A 17,886-nucleotide genomic window follows, 5' to 3' on the forward strand; every position below is an offset into this window, starting at 1 on the left:
CAGACTAAAATGATGTGTCTGGAAATCTAATCCTTCCATTGAAAATCTGCAAGGCCTGCCCTGTGCACATGTTCAATGTTCATGTTCCCCACTGACCTCAGCCTCAAGGAATGTCTTATGTTATGCAATGACTTCCTCTCATTTTATGGAAGAAAATTGACCCTTATTTCTTTAGGTCATTTTTTTATTAGCTACTCATGACATTACAATGATCTTTGGGTCAACATTGGGTCAACTTTTGGCTTCTACTTTACCTTTGTAGTTTTTTTTTCTTTAGTACTTTTTTTTTTTTTTGCACCAGGGATTGAACCTAGGTGTGCTTAACCACTGAGCCACATCCCCAGCCCTTTTCATTTTTTTTTATTTTGAGACAGAGTCTCACTAAGTTGCTTAGAGCCTCACTAAGTTGCTGAGGCTGGCTTTGAACTTGTGATCCTCCGGCCTCAGCCTCCCAGGTTGCTTAGATTACAGGTGTGGGCCACCCACCTTGCCTGACTCTTTAGTAATTTTTATAGTTTGATTTTTTTCCTAGATTTATTCTAAAACCGCTGGGTTATCATAGAATTATTTTCTCTTCTTCTCTTGAAGTTCGTCTCCTATTGCTTCTGGTTTTATCCATCCCTGCTCCCTAAAACACCCAATAAATCACTTTCTTTCATGTGTTCATTCATGCAACTATTTCCTGCCACTGGAATCGGTACACTAGGGTCTGCTGCCTTATTTATACTACTTGTGAGCTAACAGTGCTTTGTACATTTAAAAAAGATTTTTTAAAAAAGTCAAAAGAAGTTTTAATAAAAGTTCACTGACCATATTGAAAAAAAAAGTCAAAAGAAGAATGCTGTTTTATGGTAGGTAAAAATTGTATGATATTCAAATTTCAGTGTCCATAAGTAACCTTTCATTGTAAGGAGGCCACATTTATCTGCTTACCTATTGTCAATGGCTGCTCATGGCCCATAGAAGCCCAATGGCCAATCTAAATTCTCAAGAGTTCTGCCTTCTTCTCACGGCTCCAAATCCACCATCCTTGCCCAGAGGTCTCTTATTCCTGTCATGCACCATTGCTTTGTACCTATTTTTCTTTGCTTGCTACTCAGCACCTTTTGTGTGACTCTCTAATACAGGACTGGATGGCTTGATCCCAATCTGTTCTGTTAGAGGCACAACTAAAGTCCACGATCTCTCTCCTGACATACCCACTTCCAGCCTCATCTCTGGGTTGGCATCCCAAGTGCTCCGAATCTCAAAGGGAAGCTTGGATAGTATTGAAATAAGAGTCATTAATACTTGTCCAAAAATAGGAAGGGCTCTCAACCTGATTTTTTTTTCCTCTTCTTGCCTTTGTTTAATTGAATTTTTAAAAGCTTAGACGTTAAGAATCTCCTTTCGTAGATGTTAAATGTTTCCATGTTGGTTTTCGCCCAGGGTTGGTGCCTGAAGAGCTGGTTCTGAAACTTCACCTTGTTGGCCATTGTTCTGCCTTCTTGCTCAGTTAGGTGTTCCAAAGATTTTTTTTTTTTTTTTTTTTTTTTTGCAGAGGTATATTCTACATTCAAGAGCGTTCAATCCCAAATAGAGCTATGTGGCACTGTCCTAAAGACTTCTCTGCAATTCAATATTGATCTATTAAGCGGCACTCACTGGCTGTAGTTCATTCAAATAATTGCTGATCCCTTTAACAACACACAATTATAGAAGGCCATCAGGTGCTTTGCTAAAATCACAACAAACCACATGGAAGCCCTTCACCTACCTGCTCTAGTAGCTTAGGGGTTCCCATCAGGCTGAGGATGGCAAGAATAAAAGAGAGTTTCTGGAATCAGGCAGACCTAGGTTAAACTCTGTGTCTGCCAATTCACCCAGGAGACTGCTTGTCCTCTCCTCCACGTGGTGGTGAGGATTCAATGCATGATCTTCCATATAGTCACTCCGCTCTAAATGGGAGCTTTATCACCAGTCATCATGATGATTTCTTGAAATCATCAAGAAAGAATGAGATCAGTTAAGAATGGCTTCTTAATAAGTTCACATTGGCATCTAGTGGAGAAGAAATGGTTTCTAAATGCCCGTGTCTCTTTTTTGACCTTAGGTTGCTATGGTTCATATGTGTTTAATGTTTGGTATACTTCTGTGGTTCCTGAAGTCCGCCATTGACTGAAATTTGTCATCCTACTTATCTGACTCCAATTCTTCCAATCTCCTATTTATTTAAATTCTTAAATAGCTCTGAAAAGTCTTTTTTATTTTCAACGCCCTAGCATATGATTGTCTTGAGCAAGTGGATGTCAATGTGTGGGATGAGCCAGGTGTTTCTGAACCTCTTTCTCCTGTAAGGTTTCTCTTTAGCTGAAAAAAACTTGATTTGGGGCTAAGCGCTCAGGATTGTGAATAAAAATCTTGAGATTCTGGTGCTTAATCTGCTCCTCAACTGGTATGCATTCTGAGATGTGCTTTCTGACCTCTCAACACCAGTTTATTTCTCTGTAAAATTATTAGGTTGTACCAGAAGCTTTCCATGCATATCTGCTTATTCTAGAACCTTCTTTTTCATTACCAGAAGCAACCTATTGAGCATGTGCAGGACACCCTTAGAGAAGACTGGAGACTCCTCTGCTCCCTGGTTGCCCTCTCCTGAGCTGCTTACCTCTGCCATCCACTTCCACCATGATGCTCTTCCTCATCTTGGGCCCAGAGCAATGGAGTTGGCTGACCATGGACGGAACCTTGGAAACCATAAGCCCAGATAAACTTTCCCTCTCCTACATTGTTCTTTTCAGGTCTTTTGCTCACAGCGATGAAAAAGTTGACTCAAACTCTCACCAGATGTTGGCAACTGTTCTTAGATTTCTCAGCCTCTAGAACCGTGAAGCAATAAATTTCTGTTCATTATAAATGATCTTTTCTGTGATTTTCTGTTATTGTAGCACAAAAGGGACTAAGGTAAATTCTGCCAAAAGAAGAAGAGGAGGAGGAGAAGGAGGAGGAGGAGGAAGAAGGATGATGATGATGATGATGATGATGATGATGATAATAATAATAAAGTAGAGATGGCAAAGGGTTGATGTAAGGTATAAAGAGTTTTGTTTTGTTTTCTTTCAATTCTTATTTTACTTTGTCAATGCTTTAATCCCCGCCAAGGTAATGCCAATGTGACATATCGACCTGCCCACCACTCTCTGGAACACTGCCTTGACCTTCTTTAGAAGAACTAACCTCTGTTTCCATCTCAGAAAAGAACACCATTTTGAGGCAGTGTATAATTTTAGTTGGAAAGAAATGGCATTTAACATGTAAGGATGTATAACACAAAGACAGGGTAATACAACAATTGTCTTAGGGCCTCAGAAGCATTTGTTCTAAGTAACATTTGGAGGCATACAACTCAGATAATTAATACTAAGTGTTTGCTTCTTAGTAGTTAGTCGAGGCTGAGGGGAGAATCAATGGAGGGATGGATGGCATTGGGTTTTTATGCTCTTTCAGGGCACACAGTGAAAAGTGCTGTTTGAAATCTAAGTTCTGGAGTCAGATAGTGGATCCACTCTTCTTTTTTAAAAATTATTATTATTATGTGTGGTGCTGGGGATCGAACCCAGGGCCTCATGCATGCCAGGCAGACACTCTACCTCTGAGCCACATCCCCAGTCCACAGAGCCACCCTTTTTGATTGGGTAAAGTTGGAGAAGTTACTTAATCTCTTTTACTTCATGTTCTTCTTTTTAAAATAGGCATAATAATAAAATTGCAGTGAGAGTCCATTCAGGGTGGAACACATACTCACACAGAAGAGCTTAGACAGGTCGTTGGGTTGGAGCAAATACCCACTCAATGCCATTTATTACCATTCTTAATGTTTTTTTATTCTCCCATAGATACATCCACATTTTATTAAAAGGAATAACGTATGGAAACAGGACTCAATGAAACGCTTATGGAATAGTATGAAAGGAAAAGAGAAATGTAAAAAATCCTGACTATGTCTAAAGGTCCAATTGCTCATAGCCGCTGTAAATTCTTCCTTCCTATCTTTTTTACTTTTGAATTTAAAAGTGTTGCAGGAAATTTTTAAATTATGTTAGGTTTTTTTTTTTTTGAGTGATCTTTCTGGAGCTTAGAAAAACCATCATGCCATTTGACTCTGGTGACTGTATCACTTAAGACCAATTAATGTACTATTGAAATGTCATTAATGAAACATGGCAAGAACACAACGCATATCAGAAGGTAAGCATTGTTTTGCCGACACTGATCTCATTTTAATAGATGCACTGTGCAAAGGATTTAATTATGCAATAAAGCAAAATAATGGGGAATTCATTGAAAATCATTAAAATGAGTAACAGAATGAATAACTCCTTTAGGAGTTTTTTCGGCAGGAGGGAAAAAAAAAAACGATTACTACCTGTCAAATCAGTGTAATAGATCGGATGCTCTCAGAATCCCCGTGACTCTTTGTCTTGGGTGAAATCAGTGGTGGGAATCAACAACGGAAGGGTGTAGCGGGGCGAGATAGTGACAGGAGGGCGTGAAGAAAACATAAAAAGGCTTGACAGAATTAGGGGCACTGGGTGGGAAATATCTGCCGTTTTAGGGAATCAACTAGATGATGTTTTAAAGCACTTTGTGCATTCTGTATCCCGTAACAGAATTAGCAGCTATTTCTTCCACTCTGTATTTGTTTTCTTTGGGGAGCTTTCTGACAATGAATTCTCTCTCTGAGTGTTTTTTCTTTTTTTCTTTTCTATCCATGCATACTGTTGTTGGGGACGAAATGGGAAGCTGGTGGGGAGCATCTCAAAGACATAATGAGATGAACTTGGTCCAATGGACATTTAAAGTGTAAGAAAGGAAACCTCTTGAGCAGTGAGAGCTCTTAGGCACTGAAAGGCTCTTTGCTTGATATAGTTAAAAGATTACTAAAAAGTCTAGAAAAATAGATGCAAACAGGAACACCGCTCTGCATGGGTTAGATGCCTCGGTGGAATTTTCCCATCTTGAAGTTCACAGGGCATTCGTTTATTGACTGGTGTATGGGAAGGATGTTTGCTTATGCAGACTGAGTAGATTTGAAACAGGAGAAAACAGCTGTAGTGCAACCGCAAGACACTGGCTTGTGCCTCAAACTAAAAGACCCTTCACAGTGAGCTCCTTCCTGGATGCCAAGCCTAGGTGACTGCTTAGTAAGAGGTTACCTGTGAGTCCACAAAGGGTTGGAAGAGCCTATCCAGGAGGCATGTGCAAGAGAGAGGACACCTGCTTAGGCCATTTCTTTGTCATTGATTCTCTACCATGTCTTGTTTTGGCCTCACAGGATGAGTTTGGGAAACGTTCTCTCCTTTCTTTGGGAAGAGTCTGCAAAGACTGGGTGCTGATTTTAATGTTTGGTACAATTCAGTGGTGAAGCTATCTGGGCCTGGAATTGTCTCTGTGTGACTTTTAAAATTACTAAATCTTTTTCCTTGTTATTGCCAATTTTCTTTTAAACCTGCTTTTACGTAGGACACAAAATGATAAGGATATTATCTCTTAAGCCCATTTTAAATTACTAATTCTCTATTTTCCCTTGTTATTTCTAGCTGCATTTCAATGCAACTTTTAGGCAGAATCACAAGTGATAAGAATATAATCTCTTAAGTCCAGTTAAGTTCAAGAAGGAAACTAGGCACAGTGGTGTATGCCTGTAATCCCAGCAGCTTGGGAGGCTAAGGCAGGAAGATCATGAGTTCAAAGACAGCCTTGGCAACTTATTGAGGTCCTACGCAACTTAGTGAGATCCTTATCCTGTCTCAAAATATAAAAAGGGCTGAGAAGTGGCTCAGTGGTTAAGCATACCTGGATTCAATCCTCAGCACCATCCCCCCCCCAACAAAAATAAATTCAAGAGGAAAATATATGTCATCAACGTTTGGAAGATTCAGATAAACATCTACCAAAATTATATCTCTATTCTTAATTCTGCTGTCTAGCTTCAACACAGATAAACATTTCATCACCTCTCGTGGTTTTTTGAAATTATGAACAAGAAATTTCAGTCCTTTCTACATAAGATTTATTTACAAACAATCTTAACTGACACTTGCATCAAGGTCCTATGATTATTAACTGAAGTTTATACATTGCTCAAGATAATATACAGATATGTGTACCTACCTACCTGTCTTTCAACCTATCTACAAAAGTAACAGTTGTCTCAGAATCTGTCAGGAAGGCAGGAGTAGAGAAAACATGGGAACAGAATTCTAGAGTCTCAGTTCTGATGTCAGCTCCAACTTACACAAGAGACTTTAATCTTTTTCTCCCACTGATAAAACTAGGTTAAGCATGATGATCAACAGGATTCCTTCTGGTGTAAAATATACAATGACTTATTCTACAACAATGCCATTCCCATTGCTACTAACTCAGAGTGATCAAAATGAAAAGATTTTTGTTATGTACATGTACTAACACACACACACCCACACTCACACCCACACATCATTCTTACAGAACCAACCAACCACTTTCACAAAATCTTAAAAGAGAAAAAAGAGCAAGAGGAAGTCTGTGGTTAAATAATATAATTCCAACAACTCATAAAGTCCTAAGCCTGCTATGAAACAGTTGTTGCTTATTTTCTTTGTGTGTGTGTGTGTGTGTGTGTGTGTGTGTGTGTGTATATATATATATATATATATATATATATATATATATATATATATATATATATATATAATATTTTCCATTTCACAATGCTCACTTTTTAAAAGCACTATTTCATGTGAGGCATCTAATAAAAAGGTCACTTTTCAGAAATCATGAGCCTATCAGAGAAACTGAATGGTATTTCATCAGTTGTCTCGACTGGCACATTACTTCTACTGAAGTGGCAGGAATAATGATGGGTATGATAATTTGAAATAAATGCATTAGGAGTCTGGCTGCAATGACACCTGTCTGATGGCATAACACTGTTTGAATTACTAAGATATGAATGGTAGACACCATGGAATGAGTCCTGAGATGAATGATAGTGCCCTGCTCCCCCCAAGGTGGATGTGGAGCTATGGTAAGGCCCATCAGACATAAGACGTGTAGGAAGGCAAGTCTTTCTTCCCAGACTTCGGTGCATGTCTAATTTAGCAATGAGAGGCTTCCCGAAGTTCACTTCCTGCTTCTCCTCCACAGTGTCTTCCAGTCCTGAGTACTGATAAGACAAACATACTGTGAAGATTAGATGTTCCTGAAAAGGAAAAGAAACGAGGTTTACCATTTTATCAATGTTAAAAATATCAATCTTAAGATGTAATTCCCATACATAGAACAAAAAGCCATTCAGCCCTCTATCCCAGGTTCCAATTCTCAAGGCATCCTCTCCCTATCCCCTAAATCAAAAAAGGCTGGCCATTAGCCATCTTCTTTTCCTTCCTTCAATACTGAACTGAACAAGATAATGGGCTAAACCTTTAAAAGATGACTTTAGCTAATACATAGTTATACGGCTATGAAAAAGTTAAAAACTCAACTTTTCTAAGGATATGACTTTATTAGAAAGTTTAACCATGTAGAGCTAGCTTCTCATTATCAAATCAACTAGAAATTTAAAAAAAGATTAAAGAGAAATTCCATACTAATTTGCTGTATATTCTGTGGAAAGTCATAGAACAAGGAAATGATGATTCAAAAATGCTAAGATATTTAAAAGTAGAATATGCTGTATTTTCCTAACTTCTCAAGAGTATGGATGATAAACACATATACTCTCACACAAAAGTCCTCAAGCCACTACCGGAGAAAGAATATAAGGACACTGAGAGGACCCACTGTAGATGGGTTATCTCAACTTCAATTTAATAACCAATAAAGCAGCATATGTATGGATTTTGCAAACAGACTTTTCAGTTTCAAATAATTTTTCATTAGTAGCTATAATTAGGAAAAGCAATAACCTTTAATTTTTGCAGTGAACTGAGTCTTGGATACAGGCAATGCTTGGGAAGATCCTTTGATACTAAATAGCTGCCAGTTTCTTCAGGAGTTCCTTTATTTGCATCTTTTGGATCAATATCCAGGTCCTGTGGGGGGGCGGTGAATCAATGAATGTTATTGATGAAATCAATCAGTCACACACTGTCTATGGTATAACATCTTGACAGGTATTGCTCTCATGAATTTGACATAAGTAGTGATTTCTTACCCAGGATTAAAGAAGCAATGAAAACCACATTCTATGATTACAATAGAATTGTAAATTCTGTACTAATATATTTAAAAAGTAAAGTTAGCTCTGAAAGGGTAGTGCTAACTTTACTTCTCTTTGAAATACTTATTATCCTACTCAAGTTTCTTTTTCAGTAGAGAGAACCCCATTAGTAATTAGCTCCTGAATTCTTTCTCGTTATGATCATATGTTTAGAATATTTAAGAAGAATAAACGAATAAGCTAAAGTCAGCCTTTCCTTTTTTATTTTTTTAGAGTCAACCACTGGTGAAGGATACTGCCCTTCTGCTTTTCTGGAGGGACGCCCCAGCAACACTGGGTGGCCTAATCTGAGCAGTGCTGCTATCACTGGAGGCCGGCTGAAACTAACTGAGCAATTCCGTACTAAATCATTTGCTGTCACATGAAGCAATGGGTTCCATGAAGTCTCTATAAATAATAAAAAAAATAAATAAAGCACATATTTTTGAGCTTACTTCTCAGTTTGTCATACCTATGTAGAAAGAGGGGTACTATTTATTAGATTCTTTTGATCAATAAAAAATAAATACTAGAAATAAATGTTTGGAAAGAATAGAATTAGGTTTCTATTCTTCCAATATATGACCATAACTTTACAAGTAAGTTTTATGTGTTATAATAACACAATGGAAACAATAGATTTTTTTAAAAGAAAATCCCCCCACTCTATATATGTACGTGTATGTATAAATAAAATATTTTGTTCTTCTACATTTGACATCATATTTAAGGTCTGAGAAAGGCATCCTTCCTGAGTGAACTTTAGACATTTTAAAATTAGACAAACTTAAGGTATTTTGGCAAAATTAATAAATATCATGATCAATGTTTCTAAACTACAAAGAAGTAACACTTATATAAATATATCTCCCTTATATTTACCATCAACTTTTAAGTTTTTAAAAGTTTAGAAGTTTTTTTTTTGTGTGTGTGTGTGTGTGTGTGTGTGCTGAGTACTGAACCTAAGTCCTCCTCACATGTGCTAGGCAAGTGCTCTACCAACTGAGCTACATCTCCAGCTCAAAAGTTCAGTTCTTTAACATCACAATACCCCTTTTATTTTTCTTCCCAGAACTAGGATTTGAAATCAGGGGTACTCCACCACAGACACACATCCCAAGCCCTTTTTTTATTTTTTGAAACATTGTCTCATCTTGCTAAGCTGCCAAGGATGTTCTTGAACTTGTGATCATACTAGCCTCCTGCCTCAGCCTTTTGAATTGCTGGGATTATAGGTAAGTATCACCAAGCCCAGCTAATATCACTGATTTTAAATAAAAAATAAAAATAAAAAAGGAGAGACTTACAAGTGGGAAATCAGTAACATTTGCATCACACATTATTATCTCAGGTGGTTTGTGGACTATACTTGCATAGATTATCATGACGTTGGAAAACTCAGCTGCAAATCCTAATTGAATCTGAACACCACATTGAAATTTAAGACACATACTTTCTGGAAGTTCTGAAAAAGAACAATAACAACAACTTACAAAGAGTCCTTGGTAAATTTTCTGATAAAATAGCTAGTATTCTGTATAGGATAAAATACAATTATAGACTTTTCTTTTGCTTAAAAAATGTTATATAACCAATATTATTTAAACACATATTTTTTCTGGCTAAACATATCAAATCTTTTATTATAATTCTTGCCCATCTGCATATATACTTTACTTAGTGGTAATCAAGAGTATATGCACAATGATAGATATATTTTCACTGATGTCTCAATCTTCATGACAATAATTTTTTCTGGTGCTGGAATGAAATCCAGGGTCTCATGAATGTTAGGCAATGCTCTACCAGTAAGCATTTTTCACTTTTATTTGAAGACAGGGTCTTGCTAAGTTGCCTAGGCTGGCCTTGAACTTGGGATTCTCATCCCTCGGCTGCTGGAATTACAGATGTGGGCCCCTGCACTACCTTCTCTTACCATTTTATGCTATTAAGAAACCCAAAAAAACCAAAAAAGCTATCTACTTATTAAATTTGTTACAAATACCTTCTACCTGACTTTTTAGTCTTATTTTATAGAAGGTTTTGTTTCCTATTGATCTTTACCACTGTAACTTTGTGTTGTTCAGACTTATTTACAGAAAAGATATTCAATTTTAATTACTATGCAATTATCTGGAATGCCAAGATAATATGTTTACAGCACTTTACCCTTTAATGTGCTCTAATATGTTAATTTGCTAAAACTATTATGAAAAGAAATATGCTTTATAGGCATTCAATAAATGTAATTATTTTTCAATTATTTCTAGCAAGAGATTCACAGAATAGATATTTGGAACTCAAGGGAAAAATCTAAAATCTTTATTAAAGTCAATAATTCAAACTTATTTCACTAAATCATAAAAGGTAAACTGCAAAATTATTGCCAAAATGTAATTTAGGCTACAGATAGGATTTTTATCTCACCTTTTCCCTTTTATAACCCCAAACCAATAAAGTGTCACAGAGAGAATGGCAGTAATATTCATGGGCCACACATGTCTTTCAATCACAGCAATCCTATCTAGTAGGATTTCACTCTCATGTTATAGATAACATGTTTACCAGGTGGTAGAAACCAGGTCAGAACCCAGACCTGACTACACAGCTACACATTTCAGTAGTCACAGTATAAGACAAGCTAAAGACTACATACTACACAAATAAAAAAAAATAACTCATTTAAAAAACACAAAAATAAAACATACTCTGTTAAATTTTAGCAATGGTAAAAACAATGGGCTAAAATTTTTGAAATCTTTAACATTATATAAATTGGCATAATATCTATAATTTAAACATTTGAATTTGCCCACTAAGCCAAAAATTTTCACTATAAAATTGGGAGGAAATCTATTTAATCAGAATAAAAAAACCTTAACAATTTAAAGTAAGTTTATGGTAGAAAGATTTCACAAGAAATCTACCATACCATGAGCCTTGGCCCACTGTAGATTGCGCACTAGAGATTCTGCAGAATGAGCTGTGCCCTGAATTCCTGAATTGGATCGGTGAGTGCTCTCTTCTCAGACAAACTGCTTTGAATCTCTAGAGCTTGTTTGCCTTTGGTAAGGTGACATTTACCCATATCTAAAAAAATAAGAAAGTAAGTAGTATTTTTAAAGCCAGCAATTCTTTTGTTATGTTTATAACATTTAGCCAAGAACTCTCTTATAAATCAGATTATATTCTCAAAATGATCCACTGACTCAAAAAGTGTTTACTGAGCACTTACTCAGACATAGATTAAGGTGCCAGTGATGTAGCAGTAAGCAAAAACAAAAATACTGGACCAGTTTCTAAGAGCTGAAAGTATTTTTCTAAAAAAGCAGTCATGATAATTTTATGTCTATATTGGCTTACACTATGACCCAGCAATTCTAAATCTTAAATTTATATCCCAAAGAAACTCTTGTAGGCACACCCTAGGAGACATATACAAGAATGTTACAGCAGCACTCTTTCCAGTAGGAAAATGCAGAAGTAACTCAAATGCCCATCAACAGGAGAGTAGGTGGAAAGAAAACTTAATATGTTTTAATAGTGGAATTTTTACACAGAAGTCACAATGAATGAACTATAGTTATGTAATAATACCAATCTTGGCAATATAATATTAATTGAAAAAACTTTTAGTCAAGTCCTGAGAGACTACATATTGTGTAATATCTCTCTATAAAGTTAAACACAACCTAAAACAAAAATATACTTAATTTTGGGGGACATATGGAAATTCTTTTTTGCCCCCTTTCTTGGTACTGAGGACTGAACCCAGGGGCACTTAACCACTGAGCCACATTCCTTGTCCTTTTTATTTTTTATTTTGAGTCAGGGTCTCACTAAGTTGCTGAGGCCGGCCTTAAACTTTCGATCCTCCTGCCTCAGCCTCCTGAGCTGCTGGGATTACTGGCATGAACCACTATCCCTCGCAGAACATATAGAAACTCAATAAAACTATGTAAGAAAGAAACTGAGGGCTGGGATGTGGCTCAGTAGTAGAGATGTTTGCCTGGCATGCATGAGATCCTGGGTTCCATCCCTAGCACTACAAGAAAAATTCACACACCGCGCCCCCCACCGCCCCCCAAAAAAAGAAAAAAGAAACAAATTAAGAAATGATAAATGGTGGTATTTAGAAATGATTATTATCATGGAAGGTGGCAGGGAACAGATAGAGGAAACATAATTAGATGTAGATTTCTGTAAATGTCCTAGATTCCGGTTGTGCATCGGTTCACAATACATACCTCAGAAGTAAGTTTGTCAGTACTACTAATTAAATAAGCTTTTTTGTTTTGTTTCTGTAGTGCTGGGATCAAATCTACATACTAGGCAAGTCCTCTACTACTAAGCTACATCCCCAGCCTGTTTTATTCTATTTTTAGTCAGGATCTTGCAAAGTTGCCCAGGCTGTCCCCGAATTTGGGATTGTCCTGACTCAGTCTCCTAAGTCACTGGGATTATAGGCTTGTGCCATTGTGCCTGTCTAAATAAGTGTTTATTTCTAGCAGGTCTTGGAGTTTAAATATGAAGATCATTTTCAGATATCTGAAAGCCAAACTGATGAACTAGACTAGTGAGCATTCATTTTGCCATTTCAATCAATTGAATAGGCTGTACTGAATATTACAAAAAATTATGTTCTGGAGCTACAACTATTACAGTGAGCAATTTATTTCACAATTTGTTTTACTTGTACATAGCTGAAATTGGCAATTTTAATTAAGGAGACATGGTAGATCTAAAAAAGATCAGCAAAAAGCAAAAAACTTTCCTGAGACGTTTATAAGAAATTAAAAAATAATCACATAACATACCAAGATGTCATTTGTTGTCATGGCAACTTGGTAAGTAATCCTATACGGGTAAGTGTGGAACTTTTTTTTTTAATACTTTAAAAAATAACTTTATTTAAACTGGAACAAGACAGGGATACCCTATTTCACCACTTCGATTTAACATAGTTCTTGAAACACTGGCCAGAGCAATTAGATGAAAGAAATTAAAGGGACACACATAGGAAAATAAGATCTCAAAATGGCACTATTGGCTGATGATATGATTCTATACCTGGAAGGCCCTAAAGTTCCACCAGAAAACTCCTAGAACTAGTAAATGAATTCAGCAAAGTAGCAGGATATAAAATCACACCCATAAATCAAAGGTGTTTCAGTATATCAGTGACAAATCCTCAGAAAAGGAAATGAGGAAAACTACCCCATTCTCAATAGCTTCAAACAACAACAACAACAACAAAACAAAAACAAAAACAAAAAAAAGACTTGGGAATCTTGGATAGGCAGAATTAATATTATCAAAATTCCAATGGCATTCCTCATAGAAATAGAAAAAGCAATCATGAAATTTATCTGGAAAAATAGAGACCCAGAATAGTAAAGCAAACCTTAGCAAGAAGAGTGAAGTAGGTGGCTTCACCTATACCACACCTTAAACTATGCTACAGAGCAATAGTAACAAAAACACATGGTATTGGCACCAAAATAGACTGGTAGACCAATGGTACAGAATAGAGGACACAGAGACTAACCCACAAAACTACAATATTATTTTATATTAGACAAAGGTGCCAAGAACATGCATTGGAGAAAAGAGCCTCTTCAACAAATGGTGCTGGGAAGTTGGAAATCCATATGCAACAAAATGAAATTAAACTCCTATCTCTCACCATGCACAAAACTCAACTCAAAATGGATCAAGGACTTAGGAATACAACCAGAGACCCTGTGTCTAATAGAAGAAAAAGGAGTCTCTAATCTCCATCATGTGGGATTAGGCCCCAACTTTCTTAATAAGACTTCCGTGGCACACAAATTAAAATCAAGAATCAATAAATGGGATGCACTCAAACTAAAAAGCTTCTTATCAGCAAAAGAAACAGTCTGTGAGGTGAATAGAGAGCCTACATCTTGGGAGCAAATCTTTACCCCTCACACAGCAGATAGAGCATTAATCACTAGGATATATAAAGAACTCAAAAAGCTAAACACCAAAAAAACAAATAACCCAATCAATAAGTGGGCGAAGAACCTGAAGAGACACTTCTCAGAAGATGATGTACAATCAACAGACACATGAAAAAATGTTCATCAAAACTAGCAATAGAGAAATGCAAATCAAAAACACTCTAAGATTTCATCTCACTCCAGTCAGAATGGCAGCTATTATGCATACAAGCAACAATAAGTGTTGGTGAGGATGTGGGGTAAAAGGTACACTCATACAATGCTGGTGGAACTGCAAATCGGTTCAGTCAATATGGAAAGCAGTATGGAGATTTCTTGGAAATTTAGGAATGGAACCACCATTTGACCCACCCAGCTATCCCTCTCATACTCAAAGGACTTAAAAACAGCATACTGGCGGCGGCTTCGCCGCACTGAGAGAAGATGGTGGGCCGGAACAGCGCCATCGCCGCCGGCGTGTGTGGGGCGCTCTTCATCGGCTACTGCATCTACTTCGACCGCAAAAGACGGAGCGACCCCAACTTCAAGAACAGGCTTCGGGAACGAAGAAAGAAACAGAAGCTTGCCAAGGAGAGAGCTGGGCTTTCCAAGTTACCAGACCTTAAAGATGCTGAAGCTGTTCAGAAGTTCTTCCTTGAAGAAATACAACTCGGTGAAGAGCTGCTAGCTCAAGGTGAATATGAGAAAGGTGTGGACCATCTGACAAACGCAATTGCTGTTTGTGGACAGCCACAGCAGTTGCTGCAAGTGTTACAGCAAACTCTTCCACCACCAGTGTTCCAGATGCCTCTGACTAAGCTCCCAACAATTAGTCAGAGAATTGTGAGTGCTCAGAGCTTGGCTGAAGATGATGTGGAATGAGAAACAAACGTCAACATAATAAAATCTCAGATAAAAATGTTAAAAATTGTTAACTTGGAAGATGAGCAGCTCTGGGGGTATAAGGGCAAATGCGTTTGTTATAGACTGTCCTACACTGAAGTCTACCAAAGTTATTGTTTGCTTTGTGTAGATCCATTCATTTGTTTTATTTATTTTTCCCAGTGAAAAGTGTATTTTGATAGAGCTTTTCATTTTATAAATACACTATAAATTACCAAAATATCACAGATTTTATGTATTCCTAAGACATGCAGTTAAAGTGTATGCATGGCATAGGTTTCTTGGGCTAAAAAACAGCCAGTTCTCAGTTTTAAAAGTTAGGCAAAAAAGTGTGAAGAGTGCACATTTTTTAAGCTAGTACATTTTACTATAAATCAGAAAATTGGATAGAAACTTTATTGTTTGTGAAAATGAAGCATTAAATCTTTGATCATTTCATCTCTGAAACATGAGGTGTGCTACTGTGCTGTGTTAACTTGACCTCTCTGTGTATTGGTCCTAAAATCTTTTATTTAAATCAGTGGGCTTCTGTGTTCTGGTATTATATCCTTATTTTAAGTATATGGGGTTGCAGGTGGCACCAGGAGTTAGATCTGTATGCACCTGGTGTCGCCACATGAGCTTTGCCAGTACATGTCTGCTCACTTTCCTCATTCATAGAAGGAGAGACTCGTCTGCTGATCCCTCAAGAGTTCCTTTCAGTTTGCAATTCACCTGGGTGTGCAGCCAGGCCTTGCATTTTTTTTTAATATTCTGAATTTTGCATGCTTGCCTGAATTAGTATTTCTGAATTGATCTTTTCTAAATGGTATGACTGTCTTCATTTTCACTAAGACTAAATAGTTTTGTCACTACTGTGTAAATTAATCTGAAACTTAACTTTTTAAGTAACTGGGATGATCTGCTTGTAAGATGATTCCTTTTTTGCTTTTATCTTCAGTGTACCTCCTTAATTCTTCAGCTTGATTGTCTTGTGTGGTAAATGAAGTGTGATCTTGTGACTAAATATTTGGGAAGACTGGGGCTGGTGGGACCTTTTATTTTCAAATAGTGGCATATTATCTGAGTCACGGACTTCATTTCAGAACTGAGAATAAATAAAGATCCTTGGTACTTAATGGCATCTGTTTGTTTCAGGAGCATTTCTCCTAGGGAATGCCTGTGTTTTGACAAATCTGAGGAGAGGCCCAGAAGACTACTGTGTAGCAGACTTCATTTTGGTTGCTTAGAGGCTTTTCTTACCTTTCATCTTGGGTTTGTTGTATTTGTGAATATGGCTCTAGTTTCTGCCTCTGGTTAGCTGCATAGCCTTGGGCAGTTACCCTCACATATTTGAACTTGGATCCTGGTGTGGGTTTTTTTTGTTGTTGTTGTTGTTGTTTTTGTTCTGGGGATTGAACTCAAGGGCACTCAACCACTGAGCCACGTCCCCAGCCCTGTTTTGTATTTTATTTATAGAGACAGCTTCTCACTGAGTTGCATTGCTGAGGCTGGTTTTGAATTTGCGATCCTCCTGTCTCGGCCTCCTCAGCTGCTGGGATGTCAGGCCCTGTGATGTTTGCTGCCTCTTTCTGAGGTGCTTCCTGGTGATGACACAGTGTGCTTTTGTGGGGCAGTGGCCTATAATTATATGCTTGTTAGTGAGTTTTGCTGATGGGATCTCAAATACCAAACAGCATGGTGGCAGCTGCCCAGGGACTAACCCACAGCCAAGAAATAATCCTCTGATGCCCAGACATGGGCAGAGGGCCAGAGGGAAAATAGGTGGGGAATGGGAGTGGCAAAAGCTTGGCAGACAGAATGGGCCCAGAGAAATGAGGGCTTGCTGGGAGGATGGGGGCAGTTTAGGCTGACCACCTCAAGAAATGATATGGTATCAGCTGTGTGTCCCTGGGCTCTCTGGAGATAATAGATTTCCCTACTGGGAAAGGCAGTGATAAGGCTGTTTTCTTATTTCAGTAATAGGCTTTTGTCTTTGAAATTAAGTACCACCTTTGAGAGCTTGCTGTGTTTGTTTAAAAATAAAAGCTGGGGCTGGGGTTGTGGCTCAGCGGTGGAGCGCTTGCCTAGCACATGCGAGGCCCTGGTTTCGATCCTCAGCGCCACATAAAAATAAACAAAGATATTGTGTTCAACCACAACTACAAAATTAAATTTAAAAAAAAAATCAGCTGTGTCTTTCCCCCAGAATCACGACTGCTGAATGTTTAGTGATAGAACCAGCAAGTCCTGGATGCTGGCCAAATAATGTTCAGAAGGTCAGTGAAGAAATGCCATGCTTCAGTAGACTAGGTAACAGTTTGAATGCCTGTGAGCTCATATGAAAGCTGTGGAAGCACAACTTGAGTATAAGCAGGTGACACACTTCTTTGGGCAAAAAGATGCATTGTTTGGTTCATTTTGTACTTAAAAAGAAGAAGCATTTTAAATCCAGGCAAGTCTGGTGGTAGCAGTGCTATCCTGGGAACAGATAACTAGAGCCGTGTTGGTGTGTAATGGGAAGTGTATAAAGCCAATGGCTGGAGACCAGGAAATGCTTGATTCCGTTGACCTCAGTGAGTTTATTATTTTTATCATCTTTCACTTTTATGACCTTTTTGAATCGACATATGAACCAGAGTGTTGATGAAATGCTAAGAGGTGATGGGGAAATTGGTAGATCACGCAGATAACATACCAGATCCTGTTTTATTGTAACATTAAAAAAAAAGAAGAAGTTTTGTTACTGTTTATGTCTCAGCTGTTCAAGTGAATATTAAAGGGCTTGGAGAAAAAAAAAACAGCATACTATAGGAA

The 17,886-nt window shown here is 37.5% G+C and overlaps 1 non-coding gene and 1 pseudogene across 1 annotated transcript; one reads left to right on the forward strand and one right to left on the reverse strand.

The window, feature by feature from the left end:
* Nucleotides 1-3,573: 3,573 nt before the first annotated feature.
* On the reverse strand, nucleotides 3,574-3,646 carry Trnaa-ggc (transfer RNA alanine (anticodon GGC)). The gene has a single exon. It is a non-coding gene; the product is annotated as a tRNA-Ala (tRNA).
* A 10,965-nt stretch (nucleotides 3,647-14,611) lies between these two features.
* LOC143640125 (mitochondrial import receptor subunit TOM20 homolog pseudogene) lies at nucleotides 14,612-15,141 on the forward strand (annotated as a pseudogene).
* The last annotated feature ends 2,745 nt before the right edge of the window (nucleotides 15,142-17,886 follow it).

This window comes from Callospermophilus lateralis, unplaced genomic scaffold, assembly GCF_048772815.1.
Source record: "Callospermophilus lateralis isolate mCalLat2 unplaced genomic scaffold, mCalLat2.hap1 Scaffold_122, whole genome shotgun sequence".
Classification (NCBI taxonomy): domain Eukaryota; kingdom Metazoa; phylum Chordata; class Mammalia; order Rodentia; family Sciuridae; genus Callospermophilus; species Callospermophilus lateralis.